The following is a 22991-nucleotide window of genomic DNA, read 5'->3' as shown; positions in this document are numbered from 1 at the left end:
CTAATGCTTTCAGTGAAGTCTGAAATTCTTGTGTCAGCACCATTGGTTCTTGTTCATATGCTACTTCCTAAAATGGTGAAATGTTGACTAGTGCTTTTTTTGTACAGTGACTCTGTGTAGTCTTTCCATCTTCTCTTGATGTTTCTTTTATCATTCATTATTTTGTTTATAGAATCTTTCAAGATTGCAACTTGAGACTTGAATTTTTTTTCTTGACCTCATGCAGAGCTTCTTCATCAGTAGGAACCAGAAAAAAGAGAACACCAAAGAGTGTCAGCTCTTCAGATGAGGAAGTGTTATGGATTGAACTGTATTCTTCCCCTCATAAAAAATATGTTGAAGAACCAGTCCACTTAAAACTCATTGTCATCAAGTTGATGCCACCTCATAAAGACCCTATAAGATAGGGTAGAACTGCCCCGGTGGGTTTCCAAGACTGTAATTCTTTGCAAGATTAAAAAAGCCCCGTTTTTCTCCCAAAGTGCATCTGGTGGTGTCAAACTAATGACCTCGAGGATTGCAGCTCAGCTAAGCATTGTGAACATGACCTCAAATGGAAGTGGGATTTTTGCATGTGTAATTAGTTATACAAGGAGGTCATTAGACTGAACCCAAATCCTGTATGACTGATGCCCTCATGGGAAGAGAAGATCCACAGACCGATTCAAATGGAAAACTGTCAAGTGAAGAGAGAGGCAAAGATTGGAGTTGTGCTGTCATCAGCTAAGATTTCCCTGAGGCTACAAAAAGAAACCAAAAATTCCCTAGAGCCTTGGTAGTAAGCGTGGCCCTGCCAACACCTTTACTTCAGACTTCTAGCCTCCAGAACTATGAGAGAACTAAGTGTCTCTTGTGAACTGGTGGCAATTTGTTACCAAAGCCTCTGGACACTCGTGGTGCCAGGAACAAGGTGAGTGAGTACTAAGGAGCATACAGCACTAGAAAAGACATGCAGCAAGGCAAAAGGAGCAGCAAACAGGAAAGCATGGTCCCTTGGCATTTAATGATACACAGAGGTCAATGGAGGCCAAAGGATGAGCAGGTGTCATTAGGCTAGACTATATTCCCAAAGCATTGCCCCCCCATAGAAACAATTATGAAGGGGGAAACCATATTGTAAGAGGTTAAAAAGGAAGGGGAAGAAGAATAGAGGTGGCAAGTGAAAGTGTTATCTGTGGACCTGCAGCATCATCTGGGAAGTTGTTAAGCACAAACAGAGCATTTTAGGGCCTCACTCCAGAACGACTGAATTTAGAAGTCTGAAGGTAAAGTCTAGAAATCTGTCTTAAGAAATCCTCTAGGTGATTCTGATGCCTGCTCAAGTTTGAGGCCCACTGATGTCTAAAACCTTCAAGAAGTTTGTGAGCACAAAGCAATATGACAGAAGCCGGTACTCATAACCTGTCAGTTTGTCATACTGAAGTGGCTTGTGTATTGGTGGGATTCTGGAAGCTGTATTATTGGTATTTCAAATAGCAGCAGGGTCACCCAAGGTGAACATTTTCAACAGAACATCCAGACTAAGAGCAGGCTACATAGAAGAAATAGGCTGTCCACTTTTGAGGACTTATCCACTGAAAACGTTATGAACAGCAAAGAACAGACAACCAAAATTTATCAGATGACATAGATAAGACTGACATCCACCCACAAATGGCTGAGATGAGTGCCCACTGGATATGTGACATCCATTTTTTTGGGTGCACAGCCTCAACACATGGGCTAAAATTGTCAACTGTCTCTCTCCATCACAGCATGTTATAATAAATTGGTGACCGATGATTGCTGTGTGTACCCAGCATGAAATAAACCATCAACTAGGTCACACAAAAAAACCAATTGAATCTCTGTGTTTTCACAGGCAGAAAAGCTAAAATGAGTTTGTTGCCACAAATGGTGCATTACAGCCCAAATTCTCATTCCTAATGTCCAACATCACTCTAGTTTGTTATTATTATGTTTGTTGTAAAACCATCCACCCCAACCTAGCGCATAAAATATAAGGGTGGGAGTGGGAGGTGATCCTGGAGACGGATGGCAAGTAGTAACTCATTGGGCTGGAGGGGACCTGTGAGCAGCTCAAGCACCTGGTGAGCCAGGAGTGCCTGGCTTGCCTGCTTCCTGAGCAGGACCAAGAGTCAAGTCAAGGTCTTGTTCCAGAACCACTAGACCAGGTGCTGCAAGTGGCACATCGTGGATATGTGGTTGGTGAAGAGAAGATGGCCCTTGGACACGAAGAAGTTGAGGTGGGTAGCTCAGCCACAGAGGGTGGTGAAGAGTAAATCCGCTTCTGAGACCCCCAACTTGAGCAATGGAAAGATTCTGTGGGTGCGGAAGTGCAAAGGTTTCTCTGGTTAGCCCACATGGCAGCACTGTGGAGGGCATCTTGGGAAGACACAGGGAGCCCAGAACAATGAGGATAGGGAGTTATGGAGGGCAGCCAGGGCTGTGTATGTGCAAGAATAAGGGAATATTGCTCCCTGGGATCCTGGTCATGCACAGGTTTATTCCAATAACACACATGGAAACATGTCTCTGCCATCAGGTGATGGCTACGGGTAAGTTCGCTCCCTAGTACACTTGTCTTAGAGGGATCCCCAGTGGAGTAGTGGCTACGTATTCAGTTTTGATCTGCAAGGTCAACCGTTCAAAACCACCAACCAATCCGCAGGAGAAAGACAGGGCTGTCTATTGCTGTAAAGTTAGTCTCAGAATCTCAAAGGACAGGCAGTTCTAACACTGTCCTATCGGTTTGCTATGAATTGGCATCAATGGCAGTGAGGGTTTTTGTTGTTGTTTCTTTGTTTTGTTTTAATCTTGTTAGGTGTGTGACCCCACCCCCCAAAAAAAAAGCTTCTAATCAAAACTGTGGCTTCTGAAGGGATCTGCTCTGCCAGTGAAATTCAAAACAGAGACAGCAGCTCAGAAGGTGATGGTGACTGTTTTGGTTTGGGGATCTGAAAGGGATCATCTGGATAGATTTCTCAAGGGACACAGTACGATCAAAGAACATGCCAAAGCAAGTGATCCATGTCCTTCAATGATACCAAAACGACCCTGTTGGTCATGGTATGTCGTGTGACTGGAAGTGTATATAAGCAGAGAAGACCTCAGAGAATAATTACATAAGTCTATAGAGCAGGGATCAGGGATATACTGCGGGGCTCTCGGTCCACGCATGTGGCTCTGAAGTAAAATGGAAACCTTTCCAAGGACAGTTATTATTCAGATAATGGTGATTGAATTTGTAAAAAAATATATTTTTATCTCTCTCAAAGAATCTTTCAATTGTTGTGAGGGACAAAGTTGGCTCTTCTGTCTCAAAAGTTTGCCTCCCAGGATGTAGACCAAGAAGGAGGCTATGTCTAGAAACAGTCGCTTCACATTTGGATGTTTTTGTTTAATAAAGTGTCTGTGGTTTTAGAGCAATGCTTTCTGACTTACCCGTACATAGTTTTACAGAATAAGTCATGAAGCAGCTGCTTGGACTGGATGGGCACAGGGAAGCTGGGAAGGGTGAGGACCAGGAAGAATCACTAGATAATCAATAAATTATTTAATACATCTGCGTCAGGAATGTGGCTCCAGAGCTATAACCCCAGTGCATTTCTTCTGGTGTGAAACAAAATTGCAGTCAATTATTATCTTCCTTATCAGTCATTATTTCCTATGGTTCTGGGGATTGGAAGTACGAAGCTAGCAGACTCTTCTGTGGAGTTTCCATCCGGCAATGGCTGATGATGAAGCCACCTCACACAGCTTCCCGACTGGTGTACCTGACAATGGCCACTAGTGTTCGCTGGGACTTTAAGAGGAACTATTGTCAGCATCTGCATGTGGCCTCTTCACCACACTTCCTCACAGCAAGGGGTTTGGACTCTGAGGGTCTTGTGCAGAGAAAGAGCCAGGTGGGAGCTATATTACCTCAGAAGTCGCATCGCACCTCACCAGCCATACTTTATTCCTAGAGAGCCATAAGGCCTGCATGGGTTCAAGGGAGGAAACATAGACTCCAACTTTGGATGCGGAATGACAAGATTCTGGAAGAGCTTGTAGGGAAGAAACAATCCCTTGAAGGCATTTTGTGAGCTACAATCTGCCCCAAGACATAAACCTTAAACGTGCAACTCAGTGATAGCCTTGCCCACTCTGGCTGGTGAGTTGCAGTGACTTTCTTTTGAAGGGAGGGAAGGCAAATTTGGAAGGGATCCCTCAGAAGCCCCCAAGTGGCCTGAAACCTCACCTTGGCAGACACCTACTGAGAGTTCCTTCCTCCTTCAGGGAGTTAAGCTGGGGGAGAGGATGGTTGCTGAACGGACAAAAGGAATTGATTAACACTCTGGAATTACATCACTCCCTCTCTTTGTTCATTTTTCACTGTTGTTCTTGTCCTGTGTTGAATTTATTTTTTCCTTACTTTCCCCTAGGAACTTCCCCTTAGATATGGGGTTGGGGGAGGGGTTGATTGATCTGTGCTGAAATCAGGGAGGTTTATATTAATAGCGGGATCATATTACTCACCCCGATAGTTTCCATAGCAGCCGGGACCAATTGGTGGGAGGAATGGGCAGATAAAGGCCGCATTGAGGGGTTCGGTGCTTGGTGCAGGTGAAGGCTGACGTGTTTAGAATGGAGAGAGGAAAACAGTCTGTTGGGGAAATATTATTGGAGATGGCTTTGAGACTAGTCTTTGCTGGTCTCTTGCTCCTCACTCTCCCCTTGGTAGCAGAATGTGTGTCCCCTTACCCACCATCTGCTCATCCCCACTTGGAGCCGTTCTGGCTATTATTTCCTCATGACAAAGCTGTCAGCTCATCATCCTGCTTTCTTCCATTCACACTTCTTTAGCTCCATGCTGACTTCTAACTGGAGAGAATCAGAAAAGTCAAGCCCCAACCCCACGGGGCCTTTGCTGAAGGAGACAGCCCAGATCTGTGCTGCAATCTGGGTAGGGAATATCTCCTAGTTCACTCTCCCAATTCTCCCTAACAGGTTTTTCCTGCCACTGCTCCTGGCTAGAGGGGATGATGTGCTCGAGTGATGTCACAGAAGTCACAGAAAAAGAACCAAGCGACTCCACAAAGACCATTCATGAGCTGGAATATGCTAGAAGCTCTTGAATGGGAAGCCACCATTCTGGCATTGAACATGCTCCTATGGACCCTCCCAGTTCTAAGGCTTCAGTGCAGTCCCACCTGAGTGAGTTCTCCCCAGGTGAGTTCCTCCTAGAAGTGAAAGAGGGCTTATCCTTCTTTAGCTTTGAAGCTACTCCTTCTACACCTGGTAGATCCAGATATTGAGGATCTTCCCTTCCTGATTCCGGAACTCAACTGTGCTGATTGATAGCTGCATGGCCAAGGACACAGACACAGCTCTGTATTCTCCATTCATTCTCTTTAGGCCCCACTGTTTTCCTTTTGTCTAATTGTGCAACAGAAATCTCTGGGGATTGTTTTTTTTCTAATGTTCTTCCAGTTCCTTAAAGGAGGGTATAGAGAAATGAAAAGTCTCTAACTGGAGTCTCTCCAGCATGCACTGACACCCCAAGGAGGCTGCAATAGGTCTCAACCAAAAGTGGGAGTCTGCTGCCTCACCCCTAGACAGAGAACCCATCATGGGTAGGGGCCAAGCGCTGTTTCTGTCTGGACCTTCAGGGTCTTCTCAGTGCCTGGCTCATAGAGAAAATGAAAAATGCTTGTTCCTTCTTAACCAGCCAGAGATTTACTATTATTCTTAGGTTCGGTCCAGTTGGTTCCCACTCATAACAACCCTATGTAAAACATAACAAAATGCCCCCCGGTACCATCATCACAATTATTCTTATGTTTGAGGCCATTACTGCACCCCCCATGTCCTTCCATCTCATGAGAGCCTTCCTCTTTTCCATTGCCCCTCCACTTTACCAAGCATGATGTCCTTTTTCTGGGCCTGGTCTCTTCTGACAACATGTTGAAAGTACATGGCCAAAGGGTGACAAAATCGGGCCATCCTTACTTCTAAGGAGCATTTGGCCTGTGCTTCATCCAAGACAAGTTTCTTGGTACTTCTGGTAGTCCATGGTACTTTTTTTCCCCTAGCACCAAAATTCAAATGCATCGATTCCTCTTTGGCCTTCCTTATTCAATATCCAAATTTTACATGCATAGGAAGTGTTTGAACATACTATGGCTTGTGTCTGAACCTTAGTTCTCAAAATAACATCCCTGCTTTTCAATACTCTAAAGAGGTCTTGTGAATATATACCGAACACAATGCAATGCATTTTTAAACTCTCGATTGCTGCTTGCATGAGCGTTGATCAGGGATCCAAGGAAGAGGAAATCCTTGACCACCTCACAATTCTACATCTAAGTATATACCTCAAAGAATAACAAACAGAGACTCAAAGAGATAGTAGTATACAAGTTCACTGCAGCACTACACACAATAGCTGAAAGGTGGTGGTTACAAAAATGCCTGGGGCCCGAAGAATGGATAAACCAAACAATATCTAAGTCATACAATGGAATATTATTCATCCTCTAAAAAGGAATGATGTTTTGGAACATGCTACACCATGGAGGACCCTTGAAAACCTGAGTGAAACAAGTCAGACCAAAATGAGAGCTTGATATGAAATATGCAGAATCCATAGGCAAATCCATTGAGACAGCAAGCAGAGTCACGGTTGAAAAGGACTGGGTGACGAAGGCAATGGGGAGTGACTGGTTAAGGAGCACTGGCTGTGTCTCCATTCAGAGTGATCCAAATGTTCTGAAACAAGATGGGGGTGATGGTTGTACATCAATTAGAATGTTCTTCAGGCCACTGGATTGTACAGGGCAAAAGAGCAAATGCTTGGTTTATGTCACTGCCAGAAAAGAGGAGGTTTGGGAGCAAGGTTATGTGTCTTTGTAGTCAGAACTCCAGAGCCTCAGAGCACTCTGCTGATTTTCTTTAGATGCCTTTCCTCCCACATACCCAACAACTCGTTCCTCTATTTTAGCATTGAAAGTCCCTCCACTCAGGCCAACTGTTCTGATCTTATATTCGATTTGCATAAAGCCCCTGCCCTCTCCTGAGGGGTAGCCTCAGCGAAGGCACTGTCAGGCTCAGAATCTTGGTTTCCTGACATGTGAGTGTGCTGGAAAGATTAGATGGGATTATAAATAATAACACTGATCACAAGCAATAATTATATAGCACTTACTATTGGCCAGATGTTGTTCCCCATCTGTGCTTCTAGCAGGCACACAAATGCAATGCCCTTGGGGCTTAACAGAAACTCAGATTCCACTTCAGCAGATCTGAAATGGAATTTCTAACCAGGACAACAGTGAGGACCAGGATTCTAAGAAGGATTGAGGCATTTGAATGACCGTGATGGCAAAGACTGTGTATTGAGCATACTGTGGGTGGCCAAAAGAATGGGAATCAGTCTTGGAGGAAATCGAGCCAGGACATTCTTCAAAGAATGTTCCTAGAAGAGAGGATGGCAACATTTTGTCATGCTGATTTTGGACATGTCATTAGGAAAGACCAATTGCGAGAAGAGGACATCATGTTTGGTAAAGTAGTGGATCTGTGGAAATTCTTCATGACACGGACTGGCACAATAACCGCAACAATGACCTCAAACCTGCCAATGGGCAGGAAGATTGCATAGGATCTGGCAGTAATATGTCCTATCAGACGTAAGGTTACAAGGAGTCAAATTTGATTTGCTAGCGACTAACAAGAAGGTATTTCTAGCATTCAATCTCAACCTCGAACACTCAAGCTAAGAACTATTTTTCACTTCCCTTCTACACACAGCAGCACAAAAGGGTTTCAATGATTTGTCAAAAGTCATGGAGCTACATGGATATAGAGCCAAGACTGGACAATGAAGTGATCTGACAACAGAAACAGTAATCATAAGCAGGGTCTTTGTCTTCCGCAAAGATCATAGGCATAACCATAACAGACTTGGCACAAGCCCTGCCACATGGCAACCTTTCAGCAGATAGTTGCTATCTTAGTGCCATCCAGTTGACACCAAATCAGCGACAGTATCGGACAGGGTAGAACTGTCTGTGGGTTTCTGACACTAAATATTTAGAGCAGTAGAAATCCTCATCTTTCTCCCACAAAAGTGCATATTATTGTTATTAATTCGGTCAGAAGTCACTTTAATGGTGACCAAATCCTTCCTCTTCTTGGATTCAACATTATACCCCATCGCTCCTCTCCCCATACCAAAACAGGCACGAGAGAGTTGATTCTGACTCATGGTGACGCCATGTGTGCATTCCATAGGACTTTCAAGACTACAGGCTTTAAGCAGTTTGCCAGGCCTTTCCTCCAGGGTGTCCCTGGGTGGGTTCCAACTGCCAATGATTTGTTAAATAGTCGAATGTGGAACTGTTTGCCCCCCTTCAGGAACTCCAATATCCTTGCAGCTCTCTATTCACAAAGGACTTCCTTCCAAACAAGGGCTCAGAGTGCTTGTCTTCTCTCTGTCTTCTTTTCATCAAGTTGTTTGGGTCTCCCCAGGAGCTGGGTCCCAGGGACATATTGTACGTAATTATGACCCTGTCATCTACAACATGATCATGATAAATGGAGAAAAGACTGAAGTGCTCCGGGCTATCTTCTTGCTCCGATCCACAATAAATGATCATGTGAGCCCGTCAAGAACTCAAGGGACGTATTGCATTGGGTAAATCTGCTCTATGAGACCTCTTCCTTTTTAAATTTTTTTGTAGCTGGGAAAGAGAAAGGGGAGACGGGTTCTTCTCCCAAGTTGGCATCCCTGCCAGGGCACCCCCCACTCAATTCTGGCGAACTCCACTCCAGAATAGAGTTCCCTGCCACTCCTGTAGAACTGCCCTGTGGAAGGAACAATGGCCTAAAGGTTCAGAATGAGAAGACAAGTTCCAAGAGCCACAGCCTAGCCCCTTACAGCCAGAGTGTGACCGCACAAGGGCCCCCACAAACAGACACTTTCTAGGGATCTTACGTAGTTGGGGCTTAAGAAGAGGGGGATAGGGCTCTAGCAATCTAGGAGCCCATTCCAGGCTGGGGGTACATATCGCAAGCACTTGATGGGGAGGCCTCAGGTACCCAGTGGGCCCAATAGGGTTCTGGGTATGTTGGCTTGGGGGAGGGGAGCCGCCTTGGGAGCTGGACCAACCTAGGGTATCCCAAGTGGGATGGGGTACAGGGGCCTGGGCAGGGTCCCTCCTCCTCTCCATCCCCCATAGCCAGCCAGACTAACACAAGGTCTTGGGCAGGCAGGGGGCCAGGGGCAGGGCCCACATGAGCCAGGGGCAAGCTGGGCAGGGGGTGTTTCCTGGGTAGGCAGAGGGTCTGGGGCAAGGTCTTTGTGGCAGGCCCAGGCACAGGTGGGCAGGGGACTGGAACAGGGATCCTAGGCATGTGCCTGGCCTGGACTGGACCCTGGGTTGGGAGGGTGGGGGCAGAGGGCCTAGAGTGTGCTCCCAGGTGGGTGGGCCGGGCAGGGCAGTAGTACTGGTGGCTGGGCAGGTGCCAGGTTGGATGCAGACTCACATCATGGATCATGGTGGCAAGGCCCGGGTGGGCAGGAGTCTGGGAGGGGTCAGGGAGGCCACACAGGTCACACCTGGTCTGTGAAGTCCTAACCCTTGCCCATCAGGTCATTCTGGCCCATGGAGATGGTGCGGCTCAGAGGCTGGCTCACTCAGCGCTTAGACTGCTCAGCTTCTGAGGCCTTGGCCTCCATAGGAAATGCTGGCTGGCCTCCTGCCTTGTCCTTAATAGTGGCTCCAGCTGCTACCAAGTAGGCCAAGCCTTAAAGGGGCCATGGACTTCCACCTGTGCGCCCCGCCTCCTCACCCTTAATGGGGCCACGTGCTGGCACCAGAGACCTCTTTAAAAAGTGTTCTTCAAAGTATTTCAGAGCAAGGATGTTATATTGAATATTAAGGTGCACCTGACTAAAGCCATCTTGGTCATATTTTCAATGGCCTTCTATGCACGTGAAAGTTAGACATTGAAAAGGAAGATCAAAGAAGAACCAATGCATTTATATTGCAATGCTGGTGAAGAATATTGAAATTACTATGAACTGCCAAAAGAACAAACAAATTTGGGTTAGAAGTACAGCCAGAATATTCCTTAGAAGCAAGGATGGTGAGACTTCCCCTCACTTACCTTGGACAGACTGTTAACGAGAGACCAGTCCCTGGAGGAGGAAGGACATCCTGCTTGGTGAAGAGAGAGGCAGTGAAAATGAGGTAGACCTTCAGTAAATGGATCGACACAGTGGCTGCAACAAGGGGCTCAAACATAACAACAATTGAGAGGATGGTGCAGGACTGGGTGTTGTTTCGTTCTATTGTCCATAGGGTAGCTAGGAGTTGGAACTGACTCAATGGCATCTAACAGCAGAAACAATGTTTCCACCCAGTACTAACAGGACTGGAAGTTTTCCAACCCCTCTCATCTCTCAATCCCAGGAACAGAGATGCCACCTTCTTTGTAGCTGTATTCCCAGTATCTAGAACAGAGCTCAGCAACGAAGTACCTAACAAACCTGAAGTAGCTGTTACTTAGCTCCATGCCTCATAGGCCTCAGTCCCCCAGCCCTAAAACAATGACATCAGTGTTGTTGTTTGTTGCCATCAAGCCGATTTCCACTTACACCTACCTCATACCTGCCTACCTAGAACCCCACCTTATGAAAATAAGCCAGAACAATGATTCCTTCCCACGGTGTCTGCAGACTATGACACACCACTCTGAAGGCACTGTCATGTAAATGTTGAACTGCTAGCTAAAAGGTTGACAGTTCAAACCCACCAGCTGTTTCAAGGGAAAATGATGAGGCTGTATGTTCCAATAATGTTGTACAACCTTGGAAAACTTACTGTGATAGTTTATTGTGCCAGCCTGGCCGATAAACACAAATAGGATTAATTGAAGGGCGGAGGGATAAATGGCTCGGTGAGCCTCGCCTTGCTTGTTCCGTGCCTCAATTTAAAGGGGCACACTACCTGTGGGATGCCTAGCCTGTGGACTGTGTCACTGTAAGTTGAGGTCCCTTTAATCTCACACAATTGGAATGTTCGTCTCTGGAGCTGGGGACCGACAGTTGGTGACAGTTGGTGACCTGCCTTGCTGTTTGCTGCCTTGGTATATATAGCCCAGCTTTCTCTACAGGAAGGGACTGGCAACTGGCGGCTCTCAAGCCTTAAGGGACTGCTAGTGTCTCACTGCTTTTGTAATTTAACTGTTAATTTCTTGTATTATCTATCTGTATATAATTTAACGGTTCATTTCTTGTATTATATATCTATCTTTATAAATATATTTATATATAATTACTAGCAATCTGGTTTGTCTCTCTAGAGAACCCTGTCCAACACATTTACATAGGGTCTCCACAAGTTGGAATTGACTGGACAGCAATGGGTTTGCTGCAACCAGAGAAAGAATGAGAGGGAAGTCTGAAAAAGAAGCACCGCCCTGCCCTCCATCTGGTAGTTTTGTAATTTCTTGCAGCATATGGTTCAAAGGGAACAGGGAATGAAGAAGCGGAGTGCATGGCACAATTGAGGGCTATTTGCTATTCTGACCAAGTGCCTCTGTGAGAAAAGGGCGGGGCGGGGTTAGGCTTGACCTGGGTCTTGATCAATGTCCAAGAAAATATTTGGATTTCCAGAGTGGGGGAGGTTTCCCAAGCCAGGGTAGTAACAGGAGCTGACAGCTCTCACCTCTGACCCTGTGAACTCTGTTCAAAGAATCTTACCCTGGACTGGGTAAGAGGTGGGTGGTTAGGCAGAGAGACAGAGTTGAACTTCCTAGGGTTGTGTCTGGTCTAAAGGGTTTTGTAGACAGGAACTCTGGCTCTTTCCCAGCCTGAGCCTGAGCCCCTGAGCCTCCTCAACTCCACGCTCCCCCTTCCCCGGCCTCCACAGGTACACCTTCCAGAGTTCTTCCTGTACCCATATGTGGGTTTTGGCTCTTCCTCATTTTGGCTCTGCTCAGTGGCAGGGTGATTGAAGGGTGGTTGTAGGATTTGTACAGTTGTCATTAGGGTAAATGCATGATAATTTCCTAAATTTCTCCTCCTGCAGCTTTAGGCTATGTTTCCAAACTCCCTGTCCTCACAGAGACTCTGCAGAGGGGGAAATGGCTCTGATTCCACCTGGAAGTTCCTGGTTGAGCACATGGATGTCCCATCCCAGTGTAGCCATGGCACTGGGGAACGGGGTGCTAGGAGAGGGGCAAATGGGTCCCCCAAGGGAGATGAGTAGTGATCACAAAAATGACATACTTGTGGTCACCTACTAATTGTACATGGTGGTGCTTGCCCCTCTCAAGGTGGAAACATACAAATTCACCTATGCCTCTTCTCTAAAAGCAAGTGTACTTGCTTGTGACATGAGGTTTTAGAAAATTCTTTCATTGGCCACAAAGAAGGGTGGGTGATCCAACCCTTCAGTAGCTAATCAATCAGTGAGTATCTCAAGCTGATTTAGAGTAGTGTCCAGAGATCTAGTGGTGAAAGGGGGTAGGAAGCTGTGGGGGGCTGGCCAGCGAGAGAATACGGAGTAATTTGAGCCAGACAGAGTAATGAATGGGAGGCAGGATGGATATGGAAGGAATCTGGGGAATGAGTTTGGATCTGCCTCTTGATGGATCTCACCATTCTCTCTTTTCAAGTGGACTTGTCCACCTGCTTCCAATGCAGCCTCAAGCTGCCTGCTCTGAGCTTCCAAACCACGCAAGCATCAATACAGACACACGCACACACAGGCGTGCACACACACATGTACAAATACACGCTCAAGAAGCAAAACCTACTTCTGGTGAATCCAGCCAATTCAGATGCATAGCAACCCTAGATGAAAGAGTAGAACTGACCCTATGGGTTTCTGACACTATAAATTTGTCCATTGTCAGACGGCCTCATCTTTCTCCCTCTCAGAGCAGCTAGTAGGTTTGAACTGCTTGCCTTGTGATTAGTAGTGGGATGCTTAACCCACAGCATCACCTAAGCTCCTTAGCAAGAAGGATATTACCACAACCACAGCCACCACCCCTTTTTTCTACTTTTCTGAGAGATAGGGAGGAAAGAGTGCTGTCCAGCATTCAGCTCCATTGAAAGAAAATGGGAGATCCAGGGTGATGAAAGCAGATGGCTGGAACATTCCAGCCTGGCATCCTGGGCCACCAGAAATATTCTCCCTTGTGGGATCTGTGAAGCAGGCACACTCAAAGACCACAGGGCCTTGGTCTTAGCTGTCGGCATTGGGGCTTGGGTTTCTTGGACCTGCTAGTTGTGGAGGGGCCATTTATAGAGAGCCTCTTCACCTAGCATCATGGCTGCTCAGGCATGATACCTCTGAGTCGTGTAATTTATATTTCATACACAATTGAAGCAGCTAATGGTGTCATTATCCAAGGGGGAAACAAGTTTGTTACAGTGTTAATTACATTGCAGGTGTGTTCCCTCTCCTTTGTCCCAAAGTGTTCCAGGGAAAGTTCCCAGGGAGCAGTCGAGTGGGTTTCCAAGAGAGTGGCTTTGGCAGGCTCCACCATGTCAGGGCTGAGGAGCACTGGCAAGGCCAAGAATGCTTTCTCTGACTTCGTTGTGGTTGTGTTGGGGCAGTGGGAGTAGAGGTGGCAGCTAAAGCAACCCAATGGTCGCGCCATCCTTTTCTCACCTGTGCGTGTGGAATCAGGCAGGGCTGGAGTGTGCCTGTTCAATGCTTAAGCTAATTTTGCTTGATAGGGGATGGTGGAGATTATGTGTAGGGGAAAGGAGGCAAAATTCAACCACTCGTAATCAAGACATCAGCAGAGGGGGGAACTAAGCCCGTAGTCTCTGCAGAGGGGGGAACTAAGCCCGTAGTCTCTGAGACTGGTCTGCTGGGATTTGAATTCCAGCTCCCCCTTTGATAACCTTGTCACTCCTGGGCCAGACGGCTTCACTTCTCTGTGCATTCATGTTCTCACCTATAGACGGGAGCTGATGCACTACCAATGGGTCAGTCAATTCCAAATCATAGTGAGCCTGTAGAACAGAGTGGATCCATTCTATAGGCGTTCCCATAGTCTGTGCCTGGTACTGGAGCAAATTGATGCATCATTCTCATGGGAAGCTGCTGAGGGTTTCTCTGAGCTTGTGGTAAATAGTCAAGGGCTTCTCTATTGCCCCACAAAAGCCACCAAAACTCCACTGGTCTTGAGTTTACCCAGATGCATAGCAGCTCAGCAGGATAAACGAATAACTGTCCCTGCAGATGTCCAACCCTGAAAATCTTTATGAGAGCAGACAGCCCCATCTTGATCCCGAAGAACAGCTGGTAGGTTTGAACTACCAACATTCTGGTTAGCAGTTCTAATGCTTCACCCACACCACCACTATTGGGATGGAATGAGTGAATATACATGCAATTCTTAGAACACTAGTACATAACATGCACTTAGTAATTGTGAGATATTGTGGTAGGAGGGGAGTCCAAAAACCAAACCAAACTCACTGCGATCATATCCACTCTGACTCACCATGACCTGAGTTCTACCCTATAGGACAGGGTCCAACTGCTCCTGTGGGTATTTGAGACTGTAACTTTATAGGATTGGAAAACCTCACTTTTTTCCCTAAGAGTAGCTGGTGGTTTTGAATTGTTGACTTTGGGATTAGCAGCCCAATATGTAATCGCCCACACCACTATTAAATGAGAGCAACAAGTTTCTGGCTTTTTCTGTGAGGTGGTCGAATTATATGCCATTCTTATATTTAAAGAAGGTAAATCTACTGAAACAGAACAATTGTCATGACTTTACAAAGAGAGGAGAGATGCCAATTTTAAGGATATATAGAGATGTAAGTCATCCCTGGATAGCACAAATGGTTAAATCCCTTGTCCATTGACAGAAACTTAGGAGGTTCAAGCGCACCCAGAAATACCTTGGAAGAAAAACCTAGCCATCTGTTTCTGAAAGGTTATGTCCATTGAATATCCTATGAATCACCATGAATCACAATCAACTCTGTGTCAAATAGTCATTTTAAATTTCAGGATGGTTCCTGGGAAGAAAGAAAAAAATCTAAGTTTTCCATTGAAGAGGTGGTTTGTGAGAGCACCTGGCCCATTCAAGCACAAAGACTGATGAGGAACTTCTGTGGGATCACTGTAAACAGACCAGGCCATGCTTTCTCCAAATCTAGTTTTGTTGGATGCGGTCAAGTTGGTTTCAACTCATAGCGACTCTATGTACAACTGAAAGAAACACTGCCTGCTCCTGTGCCATCCTCACAATTGTTATATGTGTTAGACAGGGTTCTCTAGAGAGACAAAACCAGACTACTAGTAATTATATATATATTATATATTTATAAATTATATATATATTTATAAAGATGGATATATAACAAGAAAATGAACCATTATATTGTAGATAGATAGATAGATAATACAAGAAATTAACAGTTAAATTCTAAATTATAAAGCAGTGAGACACTAGCAGTCCTTTAAGTCTTGAGAGCTGCCAGTTTCTTTTCTGTAACGAGAGTTGGGCTATTTATACCCAGGCAGCAAACAGCAAGGCAGATCACCAACTGTCACCAACTGTCAGTACCCAGCTCCAGAAATGAGCATTCCAATCGAGCGTTCTTAAAGGGACCTTACCTTACAGTGACACAGTCCAGAGACTAGGTGTCCCACAGGTAGTGTACCCTTTAACTTGAGGCACAGAGCTAGCAAGGTGAGGCTCACGGAGCCATTTATTTCTCCGCCCTTCAATTAAACCTACTTGTGTTTATCGGCCAGGCTGGTAGAATAAACTATCACATTATGTCTTGCCTATTGTTGCAGAAACTGTGTCCATCCATCTTGGTGAGGACCTTCCTCTTTTTGGTGCCCCTTTACCAAGCATGATGGCCTTCTCCATGATGTTGCTTCTAATAACTCCTGATGTCTAAGTATGTGAGACAAAGTCTAGTCAGTGTTTCCTCTAAGGAGCATTCTGGATGCACTTCATTCAAGACAGATCTTGATCCTCAACTGAAATTCTTGCAGAGAGAGTGAAAGCACACCTGATTTACCTAGAGTCTCGTTTCCCAAAGCAGGCCACACCACCCACCTGCTGGGCACTGACAAATCCAGGGATCTACAAAGCAGATAACTACATTTTATCCTGGATGGTGGGCTATAGTACAAAATTCTTTCATTGCCGGGGGCCCTGAGTAATATTTTTTTTTCTGAAAAGAGGGCAGTAGGAAGAATAAGTTGGGTCTAGAGCGGGAGCTAGAAACCTGTTTTTCTGCCAAGGAGCATGTGGTGATTTATAACATCATTCATGGGGGGCATACAGGTAAAATATTTATCGAACTCACCCCTAATGTGATGGCTACAAATGCTTTTCTTTGGTGATATATGTGATGCTGGCAGGTATTGATGATTTGTGGGGTCATATACAACCCTTGGGCCATACGTTGGTCTAGGGTAATGGATCTCAACCGGCGGGTTGTGACTTCTTTGGGGGTCGAATGACACTTTCACAGGGGTTGCCTGATTCTTCACAGTAGCAAAATTACAGTGATGAATTAGCAATGAAATAATTTTATGATCAAGGGTGACCACAAACTGAGGAACTATATGAAAAATCACGGCATTGGGAAGGTTGAGAACCACTGGTCTAGGGAATGGTTGGGATCCCCATGTAGGACACACATGAACTTCATAGACAGGCAGTGTAGGGCTTGGGTTTCATTGGAGAGGAAAGAACTATTGATCATGTTTCAAGGGAAAACAAATCTGAAAGGAAATGCAATTGTGGATGAAAACCAAACAAAAGACAAACTCTTGAATGATTTCTGTATGCTAGAGAGATGAATTGCAATCAAGAAAATTAAATTATATATCTTAGGGGTCCCGCAGACAACAAACCATGCAGAGGTTTAATTAAAGAGAGTTTAATGAAGTCTATTCACGGTGGTGGGGATGGGGTTAAGGAAACCAACAAAAGATAGGGAGGCCCCAAGGGGCTAACAATAGCATAAAGCTGTTGCCACGTGTCCTACGGAATTTTCTCTTCAGCTTTTTGACTTCATCATTTCTTCTAATTATCTTAGCTACTCTATGATGTAGAGCAATTCTGACTCATAGGAATTTTCTACTACTGTCCTCTCCCAATTTCCTTTATTTTTCACCTTCTTCATATGTGTTAAAAATATGTAGTATTTCATCAGAATGTACTATGCTCTAAACCAGTGGTTCTCAACCTTGCTAATACCTTGGCACACTAATGAAGTTCCTGATGTTGTGGTGAACATCCATCCATAAAATTATTTTCATTACTACTTCATAGCTGTAATTTTGCAACTATTAAGAATAAGGCGACCCCTGTGAATGGGTAGTTCGACCCCCAAAAGCGGTCCCGATCCACAGGTTGAGAACTGCTGCTCTAAACTAAGAGGTGTTTCTTTTAAGATATATTTCAGTATATTGTTAGATGCTCAATTCTTGTTTTGGTTGTTGTTAGTTGCCATCGAGTGGGTTTCAACTCTTAACAACTCTTACCAACTCTATACAGAATACAATGCAATGTTGCCCCATCCTGTGCCATCCTCACAGAGGTTCCTTTGCTTGCTCTGATTGCTCCAGCCACTGTACTATTCTGTCCTGTTGCGGATTATCTCTTTTTTGCTGCCCTTTTACTGTACCAACATTTGTGTCTTCCTCTAGGACAGTGGTTTTCAACCTACTTAATGCCACGACCCTTTCATACACTTCCTCATGTAGTTGTGACTACCTAACCATAAAATTATATTCGTTACTACTTCATAACTCTAGTTTTGCTACTGTTATGAATCATGCCACCCCTGTATATGGGTCAGCTCACCCCCGAGGGGGTCAAAACCCACATGTTGAGAACCGCTGCTCTAAATTTAGAGGAGTTTTTCTTAAGATCTATGTCACCACACTGTTAGAAGCTCAAGTCCATTTGTTGGTGGTGGTGGTGGTGCCGTCGAGTAGGTACTTCTCATAGCAACTCTGTGCACAATATAATGAAACACCGCCTTGTCCTGTGCCCTCCTCACAGGGGTTCTTTGCTTGTGCTCATTGTGGCAGCCACTGTGCGAATCCAACTGTGGGTAGCTGCCTCTTTTTTGTGGCCCTTCTACTGTACCAAGATTTGTGTCTTCCTCTAGGGCAGTGGTTGTCAAATGTCCTAATGCCACAACCATTTCATGCCATTCCTATGTAGTGGTGACATACTACCAAGCATAAAATATTTTCATTGCTACATCACAACTATAATTTTGTCTCTGTTATGAATCAGGCCACCCATGTGAAAGGTTCGTTAGTCTCCACAGTTTGAGAATCACTGGTCTAAACTAACAGGAGTTTCTCTTAAGGTCTACTTCAGAATATTCTTAGAAGCACAAGTCCTGTTTTTTTATTGTTTGGTGCCTTTGAGTGTGTGCTGGCTCATAGCAACTCTATGCAAGATATAATGAAACGAGGATCCATCTGGTGCCATCCTCACAGTGGTTATTTTGCTTGTGCTGTGTTACAGCCAATGTGCTAATCCCACTTTCGGGGGGCTGCCTCTCTTTTGTTTCCCCTCTACTGTACCAAGATTTGTGTCTTCCTCTAGGACAGTGGTTCTCAAATTTACGAATGCCATGACCCTTTCACACATCTCCTCATGTAGTGATGAACCCCCCAATCATAAAATTTTCATTGCTACTTCATAACTTTAATTTTGCTACAGTTATGAATTGGGCCTCCACTGTGAAAGGGTTATTCAAACCCCCATGGTGTCGCGAGCCACTGGTTGAGAACCACTTCTCTAAATTGAGGAGTTTCTTTTGGGATCTACTTCATCATATTGTGAGAAGCACAAGTCCTGTAGTTATTGTTGTTAGGTGTTGTCCAGAGGGTTTTGGCTCACAGCAACTCAATGCACAATATAATGAAATTCTGCCCCCACCTGTGCCATCCTCGCAGTGGTTCTTTGCTTGCGCTCATTGTTGCAGCCACTGTGCTAATCCATCATTTTCAGGTCTTCCTCTCATTTGCTGCCCTTCTACTCTATAAATATTTCTGTCTTCCTTTAGGGCAGTGGTTCTCAACCTTCCTAATTCCATGACCCTTTCATACAGTTCCCAATGTAGTGGTGGGCCCCCAGTCATAAAACTTTCTTTGCTGCTATTTCATAGCTATAATTTTGCTACTCTTATGAATCAAGCAACACTTGTGAAAGGTTCACCCACTCACTCCCCAAAAGGGTTCATGATCCACAGGTTGAGGAGTTTTCGCATCTCTATGCACAATAGAATGAAATGCTGCCACATCATGTGCCATCATCACAATTGTTCTTTGATGACACTCATTGTTGCAGCCACTGTGCTATTCCGTCTTGTAGGGTCTGCCTCTCATTTGCTGCCCGTTTGCAGTACTACGCTTTGTGTCTTCCTCTAGGGCAGTGGTTCTCAACCTTCCTAATGTCAAAACGCTTTCATACAGTTCCTCATATAATGATGAATTTTCAATCATAAAAACATTTTCATTACTACTTCTTAACGGTAATTCTGCCACAGTTATGACTCTGGCCACTACTGTGAAAAGGTATTTCAGCATCCTCAAAAGTGTCACGGCCCACAGGTTGAGAACCACTGTTCTAAACTAAGATGAGATTCTCTTAAAATCTACTTGAGCTTATAGTTAGAAGCACATGTACTGTAGTTATTTCTGTTAGGTGCTGTCCAGTGTGTTTCAGTTCATAGCAAATCTGTGAAAAATATAATGAAATGCTGCCCCATCCTGTGCCACCCTCACAGTGGTTCTTTGCTTGCACTCATTGCTGCAGCCACTGATCTATTCCATCTTCTAGGGGCTGCCACTTTTTTGTTGCCCTTCTACAGTACCAAGATTTGTGTCTTCCTCTAGGGCAGGGGTTCTCCATCTTCCTAAAGCAACAACCATTTCATACCGACCCTCATGTAGTAATGATCACCCAAACATTAAATTATTTTCATTGCTACTTCAAAACGGTAATTTTCCTACTGTTAGGAATGAGCCACCCCTGTTAAAGCATCATTCGACACCCCAAAGAGGTTGCAACCAACAGGTTGAGAATTGCTGCTCTAAACTAATAGGAGTTTCACTTAAGGTCTTCTGCAGCATATTATTAGAAGAACAAATTCTTTTGTTGTTGTTGTTAGGTGCTGTCGGGGGCGGGGGAGGTTACTCATCGCAGCTCTATAACCAATATAATGAAAGGCTGCCCTCTCCTCTGCCATCCTCACAGTGGTTCATTTGCTTGCACTCATGGCTGCAGCCACTGTGCTATTCCATCTTATTGGGACTGCCTCCTTTTTGCTGCCCTTCTACTGTACCAAGCTTTCTGTCTTCCTCCAGGGCAGGGGTTCTCTACCTTCCTAATTCCACGGCCCTTTCATACAGTTCCTCATGGAGTGGTGCTCACCCAACAATAAAATTGTGTTCATTTCTACCTCATTAACTGTAATTTTCTACTGTTATCAATTGGCTCGCACTTGTGAATGGATCATTAGTCCCCCCAAAGTGGTCACCGCCCACAGGTGGAGAACTGCTGCTGTAAACTAAGAGGAGTTTTTCTTAAGATATAGTTCAGCACTTTGTTAGGCGCATAAGTCATTTTGTTATGGTTTTTAGATGCTGTCGAGTGGGTTTAGGCTCATAGCAACTCTGCGTGCCATACAATGAAACGCTGCCCCATTCTTTGCCATTTTCACAGTGGTCCTTTGCTTGCGCTCACTGCTGCATCTATTCCATCTTGTAGGGGCTGCCTAACTTTTGATGCCCTTCTGCTGTACCAACATTTGTGTCTTCCTCTGGGACAATGTTTCTCAAACATCCTAATTCCGTGTCCATTTCACACAGTTCCTGGTGTAGTAGTGGACCCCAATCATAAAATTATATTCTTTACTATTTCATAACTGTAATTTTGCTATTGTTATGAATCAGGGCATCACTGTGACAGGGTGTTTCTACACACTCCCCCACCCGAAAGTGTTCACGGCGCAAGGTTGAGAGCCCTGGTGTAAACTGAGAAGCGTTTCTCTTAAGATCGACATCAGCATATTGTTAAACACACAAGTCCTGATGTAATTGTTATTAAGATCCATCGAGTGGGTTTTGGCTCATTGCATCTCTATGCACAATATAATGAAATGCTGCCCAGACCTGTGCCATCCTGACAGTGGTTCTTTGCTAGTCCTCATTGTTGGAGCCACTATTGTAACCATATTTTGGGGTGCTGGCTCTTATTTGTTGCCTTTCTACTCTACCAAGATTTGCATCTTCCTCTAGGGCAATGGTCCTCAACCTTCCTTTTGCCACGACCCTTTCATACTGTACCTCATATAGTGGTGACTGCTAAATCATAAAATTATTTCCATTGCTACTTCATAACTCTAATTTTTCTACTGTAATGAGTGGGCCACCACTATGAAAGGGTCGTTAATCCCCCAAAGGGCTCATCACCCACAAGTTGAGAACCGCTGTGCTAAACTAATAGGAGTTTCTCTTAAGGTCTACTTCCGCATATTGTAAGAAACACAAGTCCTGTTGTTTTGTTGTTAGGTGCTGTCGAGTGGGTTTGACTCATAGCAACTCTATGCTCAATATAATGTAATGCTGACCATCTTGTGCCATCTTCACAGTGTTCCCTTAGCTGTGCTCACTATTACAGCGACTGCTATTCTAATAATTCGGGCTGACTATATTTTGTGGCCCTTCAACTGCATCAAGATTTGTGTCTTCCTGAAGAACTGTGGTTTTCAACATTACTAATGCCATTACCCTTTCATACAGTTGCTCATGTAGTCTTGACCCCCAACCAAAAATTATTTTGTTGCTACTTCACAATGTAACTTTGCTACAGTAATAAATTGGGCCACAGCTATGAAAAGGTTGTTTGGCCCCCTAAAAGGTCATGACCCACAGGTTGAGGACCACTGCTCTAATTAAGAGGAGTTTCTCTTAAAGTCTACTTCAGCATATTGTTAGAAACACATGTATTGTTGTTATTGTTGTTGGGTACTGTTGAGAGGGTTTTGCTCATAGCCACTCTATGCACAATGCAATGAAACGCTGCCCCTCCTCTGCAATACTCACAGTGCTTTATTTGCTGGTGCTCATTATTGCAGCCACTGTGCATATCCATCTTATTCGGGCTGGCTCTCGTTTGCTGCCCTTTTACTGTACCATGAACCCTTCATACAGTTTCTCATGTAGTGGTGACCCACAAATGTAAAATTATTTTCATTGCTCCTTCATAACTGTAATTTTGCTACTGTTATGAATTGGGTCATGCCTATGTGAGGGTCACTTGACCCCACCAAAGAATTTACAACTAACAAGGTGAGAACCGCTGATCTAAACTAAGAGGAGTTTCTCTCAAGGTCTAGTTCAGTATATTGTTAGATGCATGAGTCCCCTTATTGTTGTTCGGGGAATTGAGTGGGTTTTAGCTCATGCACAATATATTGAAACCCTGGCTAGTCTTGCGCCATTCTCACAGTGGTCCTTGCTTGTGTTCACTGTTGCATCCACAGAGCTAATCCATCTTGCTGGGGACTGCCTCTCTTTTGCTGCCCTTCTCCTGCACCACGTTTTGTGTCTTTCTCTGGGGCAGAGGTTATCAACCTTCCTAATGTCAGAGCCCTTTAATACCATTCCTCATGTAGTGGTGACCCCAATCATAAAAGTAATTTCATTGCTACTTTATAAATCTTATTTTGCTCTTGTCATGAATGGGCCACACCTGTGAGTGTTGTTCAACCTCCAAAATGGTTGTGACAGAGTTTGAAAATTGCTGCTCTAAAAGAAGAAGTGTTTCTATTAAGATGTAGTTCAGCACATTTTGAGAAGCACACATCCAGTTATTATTTTTAGGTGCCTTGGAGTGGGTTTTGTTTCACAGCAAACCTGTGCACAATATAATGAAACACTGGTCAGGCCTGTGCCATCCTCACAGTGGTT

This window comes from Tenrec ecaudatus, chromosome 15 (assembly GCF_050624435.1).
Source record: "Tenrec ecaudatus isolate mTenEca1 chromosome 15, mTenEca1.hap1, whole genome shotgun sequence".
In the NCBI taxonomy this organism is placed as follows: Eukaryota; Metazoa; Chordata; class Mammalia; order Afrosoricida; family Tenrecidae; genus Tenrec; species Tenrec ecaudatus.
Note: the sequence above shows the minus strand (reverse complement) of the source record.